Raw genomic sequence first — 13,158 nt, 5'->3', positions numbered from 1 at the left:
TGGATTAGGGCTTGGGGAAAGAGCTGGCCTGAGTCCATCTGAGGATCTTCTTCTCTCAAAATACTAAACAAAGCTCCATTTGCTTTTAAAATCCAACTGCTACAGATTGTGGTTTGCACTGAACAAAGATGGGTCGAAACGCAGACCCAAATCTGGGAAAAGTCACCGGACAATTTGAATCCCACCTTACCAAAACATCACGTAAACCATGGTGTTACAGCCAATCTTATGGGTGCTTCCTCTCTCTGGACCAGTTAGCCTTGAATTTTTTGTGCACAGGAGAACAGACTCGATAGGAGAGAGAGAACTTCTGTCCCTATACGCTATTCCCTGCAGTGGTTAGGGGACAGCCCACTGATTTTTTTTTCAAATGGGTGTTGCTGTGGTTTAAGAATGTAACCCTCTCTACATTTTGTAAGATGCTGGATCCTGACATTGTGCATTATCTGCCAGCTATTGCCAAAAAAGGGCCCTAAATAAACTTAAAGGAAACAATGCTATGGTTAGGCCAAAGAGTAAAAAATTATGTCTTCTGGGCTGAGAGAAAAAGTTGCTGAGGATGCTTACACGTCATTTAGGGAAAGATCTCAACACTTTTGCAGATTGGTGCTTCAGTTCTGGATACTTCCTCATCAGCAATAGAAAAATATTCTTTTTGTATCCACCTGGTCAACAGAAGCTGTTTACCGCTGCCCCCCTCTGCAGGGCAGATTTGTGTTATCATTCCTTTGATTGCTGCAGACAAAATCCTCTAGGTTAGCTGATGATCTAAACCTATGATCTAAACTAACCCGACCAATTTTTTCAGAGGCGGATTCTCCATTGGCAAAAGGAGCAGTGGAGCAGCCAGAGACAATGGCAATGTCTCCCACCAGCACAACTACATTTGGGTGAAGACATGTCTCCATGGTTTTACTCCAATCGCTTTCACAAAAATGTGAAAATAACTGAGCAATAAGTGTGGGTGTAAGAGCACTTCCCATTATCTAGAAAACTGGCTTATTTTATGAGAATGATCAACAGTTAAGTAAAATAATGACTTAATTAGTAACTTGCCTAAAGGGTTTTAATGTGAAGAGTATAAATATTTATGAACAAATGAGGTTTTATGGAAAAGAAAAGAATCTACCATGACATTGAAATCCATCAGATCATGGGATGGTCTTCTAAGACATGGTGGAGGCCTCAGTTGAAATGACAGACTCAAATTACCCAAAATATTTGCTGTGCAAGAGGTTAGGAATCCTCTAGTGGCAGATGAAGAGATCTGATTTTTTGATTCTTCTCTGTCTGACCTCGGTTGTCCCATTGCAGTCTTTTGAGCAGACTGTCGTAAGAGTAAGCTGCACACCCACATCAGAAATATAGACCCTACTAAGATGGTAATAATTTGGTATCCTTTCAAACTAAGGACATGACGAATTTTCTTTTCTTCTCATTGTCTTCGTATTAAAAATAGCTTCATATGGACAAGGTATAACAAGGGTAGATTTTGGGTAAAAGAATAAACGCAGGTCTTCATCTCGAAAGACATGATTTGTGAGATGATTATACGTCTGACAAGATGTATCGCCTTGTTTTTACCCCCGTGACTAGAAGGCGTCTTGCTTAATTTTATTTGCAAACAGCTGCAAGACTCAGCATGTGAAGAGAAGAATGTCATGGATGAGTATTCTGGGCTGGCTGCCCAAAACTTGTTACGATCATTATACATCTCTCATACAGAATGTGACAGTTTTCCCATCTTCATACGTGATTCTTTGCGTAAAAGGAGAGCTGAACGGGCTATCTATAATTACACAACTCCAAGGTAAATAACAAAAAGTCAACAACAAAATTAGAAACTGATAGAAACGTGAAATGACTTCTAGTTTCCTCATGCACTATGAGTAGTGCCATAATAATTGAGCTAGAAAAATTCTGAAAAGAAATCCAGTAGTTAGCAATTCTTAAAATATGAAGCTGAGAGAAAACATGAAACTTTTGCACTCTCACTTCAGAAGTTATCCGAAGCCTGATCCCTCTGAATGGAGTACATTACCGTGTTAACATTGCCAAACGCATACCCCTTGGGCAGATTGTTTGCAAAGAAAAAGATTTTTTGGATTTTGTGTTCTTTGTAACAACCTGCGTAGTGTTTTTAAATGCTCCATTTTCAAGGCTTCTGCGAACCGCCGTACGTAGTCCTCGTTGATGATTATGTTGTTGGTATTTATGCTACTTCTTTTAGGGTTTCTGCTGCTGCCTGTACAGTGAAGGCTGCGATGGAAATCTGCCTCTTGACTTCTTCCCAGGCTTCACGTTGGTCAGCTTTGTTTTTAATGTCAAACATGGCATCACAGATCCCTGGGAATGATTCTCCTGCATACTTGTTACGGCTGCTTGGAGCAAAGATGACATGTCTGTGGGGAAGTTGAGGGAAAAAAAATAACAATATTCTGCTTTAGGAAAATAAAACCTATTATTTTCTGAATAAAACTAATCTGTTTCTGTATCATCTGTTAAATTCTTGACACTGAAGATGTAAATAAATAAGATTATTGTAGCAAGAGTACCTACAATCTATGAAGCAAGAAAATAATACAAGCTAAATTATTTCATGTGAATTCCAGAACTTTATAGCTCAGAAGACTTGAGATAAAGTTGACTAATGTATTTTCCTTTCTCTCATTTTATATGAAATAGAAAGATAAAAAAAAAAGCCGTCTTCTTTTCTCACAGATATACACAATCTCCAACAGGCATGCTTTGAGGTAGGAAAGCTGATGCTCTAACTGTTCTCAACAGATTTTTAATCAGAAGCTACGAGGGGTACAGGGACCGTACATCGTAATTTCTCTTTCTACAGTTATTTTTTAGGGGAACTTTTCAGTGGAAAGATTACTGTTCTGAATTATGCAGACTGGTAGAAGGACCAAAAAGCTAGACGTGGCTTGACTGTTCTGCCTCTCAAACATTATTTACTTCTTGAACTGGATGAGAGAAGTACCGAATTCGCTTCACCGCTGTGAAAGTGCTGCCCTCTACACTGTATTTGCTAGCATGACTGTTCTGCTATAATCGATCAAATTGGAGATACTTCAATTATACCCTATTTCATTTTCAAACCGTAGTAACTTCCTAAAGATCCTTTACCACTGAAATGACTTGCACTGTGTCCAGGGCGAAACTTTTAGATCCGTCTAGAAGCCCACAGAAATCAGTGCGAATAGGTTTACTGATCCCAATAGGCTTCCAACAAGACTTTTCCTCATTCTGCATAGTGTACCTCACTGAAGTTTTCCCTAATGTTGTCTTCCCTTTTCAGTCTTATTTGTCCTGTTTAATCTACTTTTACCACGTCAAATAAAATCATTACAATTCCATTTAGAGACCTGTAAATCTTAAAGGAATTCTTGTACGGTACTCAAGGCAGAAAGTGAAAAACAAGCCTTTCTTACCTATAGAATGGCCTGCCAGGTAATCCAAGAGGATCGACAAAAGCCCTTTCTAGAAACGTGACTGATCATTTAGTGATCTGACAGCAAATAGGACAAAAAGAAAACGGAGGAATATGTTAGCTACAAGTGTTTGGCCCACTCTCACCCCGTGCCCCGATATACACAGGTCTGGATTTGTGAAGGACAGTAGGTCCAAGGTGTTGAACTTAAAGTGTAGGCCACGAGACAGCCCAAGTCAGATAACCTGCATAACAGCATAACAGAATTATGCTGTTCTGTACTGTGAGACAGTCTGAAAGTCTCTTAAAGCTGTTTTTAAAGGCCAAGGAATAGTGTCAAAGAAGAGAGACTTTCAGGCGTTTTCTCTCATGGTGCACCTTATTCCTTTATCTCGTTTTCATTAGGATGCTTAGGCAGACCATTCTCTTCTTTTGTACCGCAGTTTTCTAAAGAACCTATTTTCCACAAAGCCAACCAGCTGCAAATTACTTCAATAAAATCATTTATTTTTATGTAAAACCACAACATCTGAGAAACAGGAACCTTGTGATGTCAGAATCATCTTTTGAATCATCCAAGAATTGTGTTTTTCTGATGGAAGATTGTAAATTCCCTAGAGCAGAAACCATCTGTGTCTGTGTGCTTTGGGTAGCTCTGAACATACTACTGATGCTTAACAAATACAAGAACTGTGAAGAAGATTATACTGAATATACGTGGGTTTGGTAGTTTACATCCAAAGGAACTTATTGTAGCACTTCAAAGGCACTCAGTAAGAAAAAATGGTAAAATTTATATCGCTGTAAGTCTGCAGTAACTACCGTCGAGGAACCTTTTTCACGTTTACATTGGTGTAAATGGAAACTGAAACTGGTTCGTTGAATTAAAGCTTAGATTTAGGCCATCCATCAATGAAACCATTTCGAAAATGTCACATACGTGTCATATGTCATAAATGTCATATTTTACAGAAGAAATTTTTGTGAACTCATTTATCTTGAAACTTGCTGCCATTTTAAAGATGGCTTTTATTCTCACTTAGTCTTCCATAAGGGTAAGCATATGGCTAAATTATATTCTTCCCAAGAAATGTAACATACACATATGCATATATAAAAGGAGATTTAATTTCTCATTCTGGGCATGGCCTACAAAGAATAAATTAACAATTAAGTCAAGTGCGAATTAGACCTTTTGGCATAGGTGGTGCACAGAATTTTTGGGAAAGCTCATCAAAAAGCTTGCCACAACAACAATCATGGTACTTGATTGGTGTATTGGGTTTTTTTTCGTTAAGTATTACGTTTATCTTGAAAACTAGAGCGTTGGCAAACAAAGACCACAAGTCAACATTTGTTCTTTAATGATAATCCAGTGACAAAATCCTAGGATGTGTCTCTACTTGGAAGGAGTTACACACCTGAGCTGGCTCTGCTCATGCTAACCAGCATTCTAGGCACATGCCTGTACCATCCTGGCACTGCTCCTCAACCAAAACCCGTCAAGAATCGACACTAAATACCTTGGACACTTTTCAAAGCTAACATGGCTAGATTCCCAGGCCCTGCAGTGTCTCTGATGTCCACTAATTCAACATTTCTATACCTTGTTTCCTAGAGGAACCAGATCCTTAAAGACAAGAACCCGTAAGGACCTATGAAACAAATGACTGACAGTCATTTGTCACCAAGGTTATTCCGGGGATGAAATGCAAGGGAAGACTATGCCCTCTGAGCCCAGGAGACTACAGGGAGTATTTTACTGGAAGATGAAAAAGAGTCAAACTTACTTATTGATATCTATTTGTTGCAGTCTCTCATGAAAGCTAGCAGCAACTTCTGTAAAATTCTTCACAGCTGAAAGCAGAGCATCTGGAGGGAGCAGGAAGGAAGCATTTAACTTCAAATTCTGAAGAAATCATTTAACAAAGCAAATTCTTCAAATTAAATCTTTATCTTTCCCTGTGATCGTGATCTGCCAATTCTCACTGAATAAAGATCAGATGACCCCATATTCTTACATTAAAAAGTACGTAATTCTGTGAAAACGTGCCTTGGAGACGATAGAAATCAGTACTTTCATGAATATTGCTTATTGTTTGTTACCTAAAGAATGTACATAAATACCAAAAACTAGAGCATGTATTGCCAGAATCAGACTGTTTGGGTAGGTCTGGGATTTTATAAATCCCCAAACTTATGTTTTATTAGCATGTCCCTCCACACATGCATTTTTGAGAAAGCCTGAGTGTACGTGTGTATGTGTGTGTGCATGCCCACACACGTACCCGATATTGGTCATAAGCAGCCAAATCCTAAACCGAATAGTATATAACATTGCCAATAAAATAAAGGCTTCTCAGGCAGGAGGCATATTGTGAATCCCTCTAACATGAAATAATATTTCACGTGCCAGCACAAGATCCCTATTGTTACATAGGGATGAACAGTTCCTGCGCGACCAAGCCCCGAGGCAAACTTCTCATGATGATTGCACTTGCCATCACCTGCCCATAAACCGAAACAAGAGAACTTTTGACTGGAGATCACAAGAATAGTTTTAATCCTGAGAACAGTCAAGGACTGTGGTCCAGAGAGGTTCTGTAGTCTCTGTCCCTGGAGGTTTTCAAGACCAGATGGCATAAAGCTCTGAGCAACCTGGTCTGACCTCAGAGCTGACCCCGCCTTGGGCAGGTTCACCTAGAGACTTCCTGAGGTTCCTTCTAACCTGTATTATCCTATGATCAGTGTTGGACAGAGAATTATCCAACGCTGTGAGCTGCAAAGCAGTGTGACTCTTTTTTTTTTTCAGGGACCAAGACAAAGATGTTTTGTTGCCAACACTGGTGAACCATGCACAGATCAAGAACATCCGACTCTAAGCGTTGGCAGTGGCATAGTATCTAGACAGGCACGCTAGGGACAAAATATTCAAATTTCAAATTATTAGAGGGCGTGACTCTTGTTTTATTTTCTGTTCATACAGCACAAGGTAAATACCAGGTCATGACTAAGACATACATTGAGATAGAACATTGGCAGCATTAACAGAGGAAGAGTGCAATGAAAGCCTGTATGTACCAAAGGATACATTGTGTGTTGCCAGTTCCTCTTCGTGATTCCTTGACCAATTATAGATGATGTGAGCATAGCTGCTCGCAGCTGATGCATAATCTCTACAGTCAAAAGAAAGCACAACGGCGTTGGCCAATTCAGACGCCAGCCCTCCCCGTGCCTGAGCTACTGTCAGGTGATTCTTGAAAGTGGGATCATAAAACCTCTCCACAATTTCATAAGTTCCATAGACACTGTGGTAAACCGGACAGCTGCTATATTTTTCTACGTTCTGAAACAAACAAACCCAAACAAAACCATTACTCAACTGTAACCTCAGCTTTGCTTGAAAACCTTTGCTGTGGGATTCAAGGCACTGTAGAGTTAAGTTTCAGGTCACACTAATCCTATGCAGCCACTACGGACAGTCAAATGAGAAGAACTGCGCAGTGGTGGCTCTCTTTAGACATCAACCTGTGATGAGATGAACAGTCATTTAGAGATGCCTCTCTCCACTGACCATGTGCAGAGCCTAAAGAAGGTAGCTAAGAACAGACACATAACTTTTAACTGGCTAAATAGAAGTGAGATTGCCCTTCCTCTCTTTGCTTGTATCTCAACGGTCATTTCTGTTTATGCCTTTGAATATACCTCTTCAGAGGAAAAGGCCACATTGAATAGATTGCTCCTTGAACATTTCTCAATTAATTAGCCTCACCTCACAGTATGCTCCAGCGTCAACCCATATTTTCCATAAAACACGAACCATTCTGAATTCAAAGCTTCATAAATTATTACAAATCATTCAAAAGTCATCATAAGCCACTCATAAGCCTTCATCAACCACAGGTAATTTTGAGCACATCCATTTACCCCGAGCAAAGTTCCTTTTGTCTGACTGACACCAAGTTGACCATTCCTATTTATTCAATATTTGTGTTGTAATAGCATGGAGTTCTACTAATGAACTGGGACTCCACTCTGACATACTAAACTGAACTACTCCAAAAAGCTGGCAGTCTAAATGGCTCAATTACAGGTGATATTATTCAGGCAGTTACAGGGGGGAGATAAAATTGCAAAGACACAGACTTACCCAATTTTTACTGTAGCGTGCTCTGCCTGAAGCAATGCCAGGATGTTGAAAAAAGACCAAAGTCGTTGCCAGAACCCAGTTTATTTATTCTTTTAACAAGAAAGAGGAAAATTCCTTGAGTGACAATACTTAAAGTATCATTTTAGTTTGCTTCCTAGTACTGTGGTAATTATTTATTCTGCAGTCGCAGTCACTAGTCTTTCCCTAGTACGCTCGTTTTATCAATATACCACGAATTGCCTGTGACCCCTACATTACACGCACCTCATCAATTGCATTCTCGGAGGAGCAGAGTCATCATTCTCAGGGGCAGAGAAATCAAACTCTTAAAAAGAGAATTTAACTCACTGTCTTTAATCATTGAGAAGACCCAACAACCCTCCTCTTACAGAACTTCCACTATCCGAAGCTCTCAACTCAGAGAAAACCCAACTGTGCTGGCATGGCTCCATGGAATAGAATCAGTCTTTGAGCCTCTATAGAAAAACTCTGGTTATTTTGAAGGACAGTGTTGTAAAACCTGTCTGATGTGCTCCCCAGCCGCCCAAACTCAGAGGCCTTCCAGGAGAGTGGAAGTCAGCGCAAGGGAAAGCTGCTGTGTTTAGCACCTTGTGTGCCTGCCACTGGGTTGTGCGTACAACCCTTATTTGTCCACATCTCTATAAACTACATAAACCCTTTTCTTTTCATATATAAAGCTTCCCGTTCATGCTACAAAGGCAAGCTCCCAAAACTGTAGTACAACAGTGTATCAGCTGCAGTCAATAAAACTCGGAAATTTTTACCAGCTGAGGATCACACCATTTCTTTTAGGAGCTCAGTTTTTCAAGTGATATTTCTTTAAAACCCACACTCTACAAGTTACAGTAACTTTTGGTATATAGTTTATTTTCTTTTGTCACTGACCTGGGGATGTCTTTGTATTCTCTTGATGGATTTTTTTTATACCAGCTCTCATAACGAGATTTTCCCTCAAACCCCTCATCAGGACTCGGTATCTAGAAAAAGTTTATTGTAAAAAAAAGACAAAGGGTACAATTTTAAATGTTACCAATAATCAGGTAAAGCCTGTGACTTAGGGCAATTAATAAGTGACAGTCTTAAGTCCCTTAACCTTCCTGCATTTCCATCGTAACATTTCAAATGCATAGCATTTTCCAGAGGAAGAGTTTATTGGCTAAAAATAGGTAATTTTCAATGGAAGAAAACACGGGGAAATCAAAACATTTCAAGTCAATACTTACATTCTGATATTTCTTGGTGAGATTTTCAGCCATTTAATTTAAATACTCAACATTAAAAAAAACCTCACAAAACCAAAACTTTTTGTTTCACTTTGGCAGGAAATTTCAAACAATTTTGTCTCGGTTTGATTCAAAACTGTTTCTACCATTTTAGTTCACAAAAATTATTTTCATGGATGCAGCAGCAACCTTAGAAGGGTAAAGTGTACAGTGCTTGGCGTTAGTGTCATCATAGCTGCTCCAGAGGTATACAAATCCTAACCATCCTAAAGTTCATTCCTATCACCCTACCTATTTTCCAGACTATGGAGCAGGTTGAACAATGTGGGTATTTTTTCATCTTTCCTTTTTATTGGTCGGCTGAGGTTTTATTATCTTTAATCTATTAAAGATTGTTAATATCTATTGTATTATTAATATCTAGATCTACTATCTAAGAATCCGCAATAGAAATAAAAAAATCAAACTAATATATTTGGGGGTTTTGGTCATGAAGCTAACTGTTCATAGAACAGCGTTGACGTTTTTTGCCACAGACTAACTTTGGGTGGGATCACACAGGACCTGCTTCCCGATCAGCGCTCTCGTCGGACACCAGCCACCAACAGGCTGCGATTACACGCATTCTTCAGCCTTTGTTGCTGCTTCCCAGCTCCGGGATGGGTGACGAAACCATGTATACTGGTATTTAGGCCAACATTTGGTGCCCAAACTGAGACTTTGCCGACCTGATTTTCTGACTGTTCTGAATACCTGCACTTAGCACGGGTTACCACGGGAACTGCAGGTGATCTGCTCTTCGGCGGTTGAGGGCAGAAATATCTTTATCTGGGCACCTAGTTTTAACAGAGTTAAATTTTATTTGTTGCCTTTCGATTGCCAGCAAATTATTACACTGAATTGCTACCTTTCCTTTACTTTTGTACCAGTGCAATGGCAGCTCCCAAGAGACAACAAATTAACGACTTTGGAAAAAACAGATGACTGAATATACACAGCAGATGAAGACACATATAGTAGACTCATAGAATATATACAGTAGCTGAATGTACATTATGTATAGGTATATAAAACACCAACACAGAAAACTAATTAAATCTTCATGCTTTAATACAGATGAACAGAAAAAAAAAAACCAACCAGAAATAAAAAGCCTTTTAGTGCCAGCCTCTAAGACTCACCCTCGAAGCAAGGAACAGCTTACACGTAGGACTGTGAGGCTATTTCCTGAGAAAAGTCCCTCCCTTTTAATTTTGTGTGCCACACAAACATGTGTGACAGCATCGTGTTCGGAGCCAGTAAAGCGCATTGATCGAACCTGTCACATCACGCTGAAAACAGCACCGCAGCAAGCTTTATTTCTTCCCCTGCCTAAAAGGAGCTGGAGTCTCCCACTGCCACGGGCACCGCAGTAGTTGGACTGGGCAGCCAGGTTTCTGCTTGTTTCTGTCACCTGGCTCACGGCATTTTTTTCTTCTGTTGTTCTTAGAAAGAATACTTTGATAGGAGGAATGGAAAAAATCCCCTAATCCTGAATAACTAATAATTTAAAGGTGTAAACTTGCAATCCCTTTGCCGCCCCTGGGAAAAAGCTCCAGTTACTTTGCTAACGACTTACCAAGGGGTGCTGCAGTTAGGAAAGAAAGAAACATCTGACACTGTGTTTTATACACAGAGCCCCATCCGGTAAGTGACCACTGAACATGCTGGCTAGAAATTTGAAGCGATATTACCTCTTTAGTAAGACTATACACCAGTCCGTACATCAGCGGTGCGCAATCCACTCGTAGCGTGTAGTTTCCTGAAAAAAAGGAAAAACTATTCATCTGAAGAAGAAAGTTCGACTCATGCCATTATTTGTTAATAAGAAAGTGACTAGAGAACTACACTCTCTACAAGGAACAAGCTGATTCTCCCCGTAGAAGAGTTCTCCCGGGATCTTGTGAGTGCATTTGTATTGGTGAAGATGAATTACAGCCCAGCTTTCGAAGCAACCTTAAGAGCTTTTCTTACGTCCCTATGTTTATTACGCAGGTTATAAGAGGAGAACCTGACTCTAAAGAGTTCTACAGAAATGCTGACAGGGATACAACAGTTCTTGTCCCTCCCCATGACTTCCCAAATAGTGTAGCTACTGTAATGGACCTCCCCCCTGAAGCACCAGGAATATCTGAAGGATACTTCATGGTTCTGGGTCACGGTTTCCCCCCACATCTACTCCCACACTAATGCAACAACACTATCACGTTGAAGCTTTTGTGGCTCTCCAAGCCAAAATGCCTCCCAGTCACCTATATATACCATCACTACTCCAGTAAAAAACCAGTCAAAGCTTTGATGGAGGAATCTGCATTGATATAAGCCACTCCTCGTGCTTGCAGTACTTTGGCATTTTCCTATGAGAAGAAAAAGAGGAAGAAAATGCTGTTGAACGTTTTGTTTTTGTTTTTTTTTCCTAAGAACTATTTTCCCATCCACAGAAGTAACAGCTGTCTCAGGGAAAGACACCGCGTACTGCAAGGAGCCATATATTCTTGGTAGTTCAAAAGGAAACTCGTGAGAGTGTGTGAGTGCGTGCGTGTGTGTAAGGAAGAGAGAGAGAGGGAGGGAGGGAAGAAGTGCTGCTTGCTGGTACAGACTTCTCAAAGATCTGCCACTGTGGAAGTTTCTCCTTGAACGCTCCTGGTTTACCTCAGCCCGCTCTGTCGATCCTAACAGGCCAAATTCCTCTGCATCCCACCTTGCAAATGTCACTGCTCTCCTTGGCCTCCATCCTGCAACAAAAGACCACGGAAACCGTGTTACAGAAATAAAGACTGCTTGTAACGTGGTAACTAACATGAAAACAAATGTCACTTTTGGGCAGCTCATCTTTTATCCCCATCTGTGGGGAAAGAGGTGTGTTTAAGGAACTTTAATACCAACGTCTTCACTAATCTAACCTAATAACGCTTTGCTAATTTTGTGGCAATCTCACTTCTACTTCAATATTGGGCCAAATAATGTATTCTTTTTCCTCTCTCGGCTTTAATGGCAAGAAAATTTTCTAAAATTTAAAACTCTGAACAAGGAAAAATAATTGTTGAAAGAAAGCTTTTCTACTGTTTTTGCTCTGTTCAATTTAGCGGACGTTGTATACCAGTGTCTACTTTGACAGAAAGGTGTTTGGCATCTTTTCATATCTCTTACCGAATTTCTTTGACCTGTCTCCCAAATGCTGGATTTCAAAACTTAAGGAATTCCCTGTAACTTTGACAGATCACCTTCAAAACAAAGATCTTTCACTTGAAGTGAAATCTGCATTCGATTTAAACTCTGGCCAAATGAAACAGATTCTATTGCCCTGCCTCCGTAACCGCCCCAAGTTTTCTTGGAGGCTGCTGGAACCTTTTCGTCTTCTGCTCCCTTTCCAAGGGCAGTTTCCCCTAATACCCAATAAGTGGGAGGGAATGGAAAGAAAACTAAATGTCAATAGGTTTTAAGTGTAATGGTTAGGCAAAGAAAGCTCCTTTAGCATAGTACGTGAGCTATGTCAGAGCTTCTTTCCATGGGATGTGAGATAGGGAAACAGCATCTGCACTGACAGTAGCAGAAACTTGGGACAGTTGGCATTTGTTCTTATTCTAATGTAACTAGGCGTGAGGTATTTTTAACCGTTACCTCCTACTATGTTTGCACAGCTTATTCTCTGCAGTCCACAGACATCCTTTATATGTTCTTGGGTCTGTCTCCAAAGCGCGGTCAAGTGCTGAGAAGGTTCTCGGTGTTGCCTTGATGAAGCCTTGATCAGTCCACCACCGTATCGCTTTTATAGGGACATTGAAACATCCAGTCTGACCAGCCTCAAATACACAGTAATCAATTGTACTTAAACGTCACGTTTATTTCAGTATCCCCAATTTTGTGTTTTGTTTTCCTTTAGGTGTACTTTCTCTGGAGTAGAAGTACCTCACAAGATACGAAGATTGTAACTGGAGCTCATTAACAACTGCAGAGCAGCGTGCTTATTCAAGCGATCAGAGATACAGGTGTTTAATTTTAAGCATATGCTTAAATCCCAGAGAAATCAATGGGCACAGCTGAGAGCAGTGCTTTTGTTGTGCTTTATTCTTTCATTACATTACCTTTCCTTTTCAGTTTTCCAACGCTCCTCACGATCTCGTGAGCCACAGCTGCCCCACTCTGAGGATCAATGCCACCAAATACCCATGAGTCGCGGTGGCCTCCCAGGATGACATATCTGTCTAGGGAAATTAATTATAGAGGTTTACTTAGAAAAACCTTTTTCCTGCCATAGAGATGTTAATTGGAAGTAATTTCTAATT

The 13,158-nt window shown here is 40.2% G+C and overlaps 1 pseudogene; it reads right to left on the bottom strand.

Moving 5' to 3' along the window:
* Positions 1 to 2,212: 2,212 nt before the first annotated feature.
* The window catches only part of LOC128909850 (glutamate carboxypeptidase 2-like), a 29,602-nt pseudogene continuing 18,656 nt past the window's right edge, over positions 2,213 to 13,158 (bottom strand).

This window comes from Rissa tridactyla, chromosome 1 (genome assembly GCF_028500815.1).
Source record: "Rissa tridactyla isolate bRisTri1 chromosome 1, bRisTri1.patW.cur.20221130, whole genome shotgun sequence".
NCBI classification, from domain to species: domain Eukaryota; kingdom Metazoa; phylum Chordata; class Aves; order Charadriiformes; family Laridae; genus Rissa; species Rissa tridactyla.
Note: the sequence above shows the minus strand (reverse complement) of the source record. Positions and strands in the feature narration are given on the sequence as shown.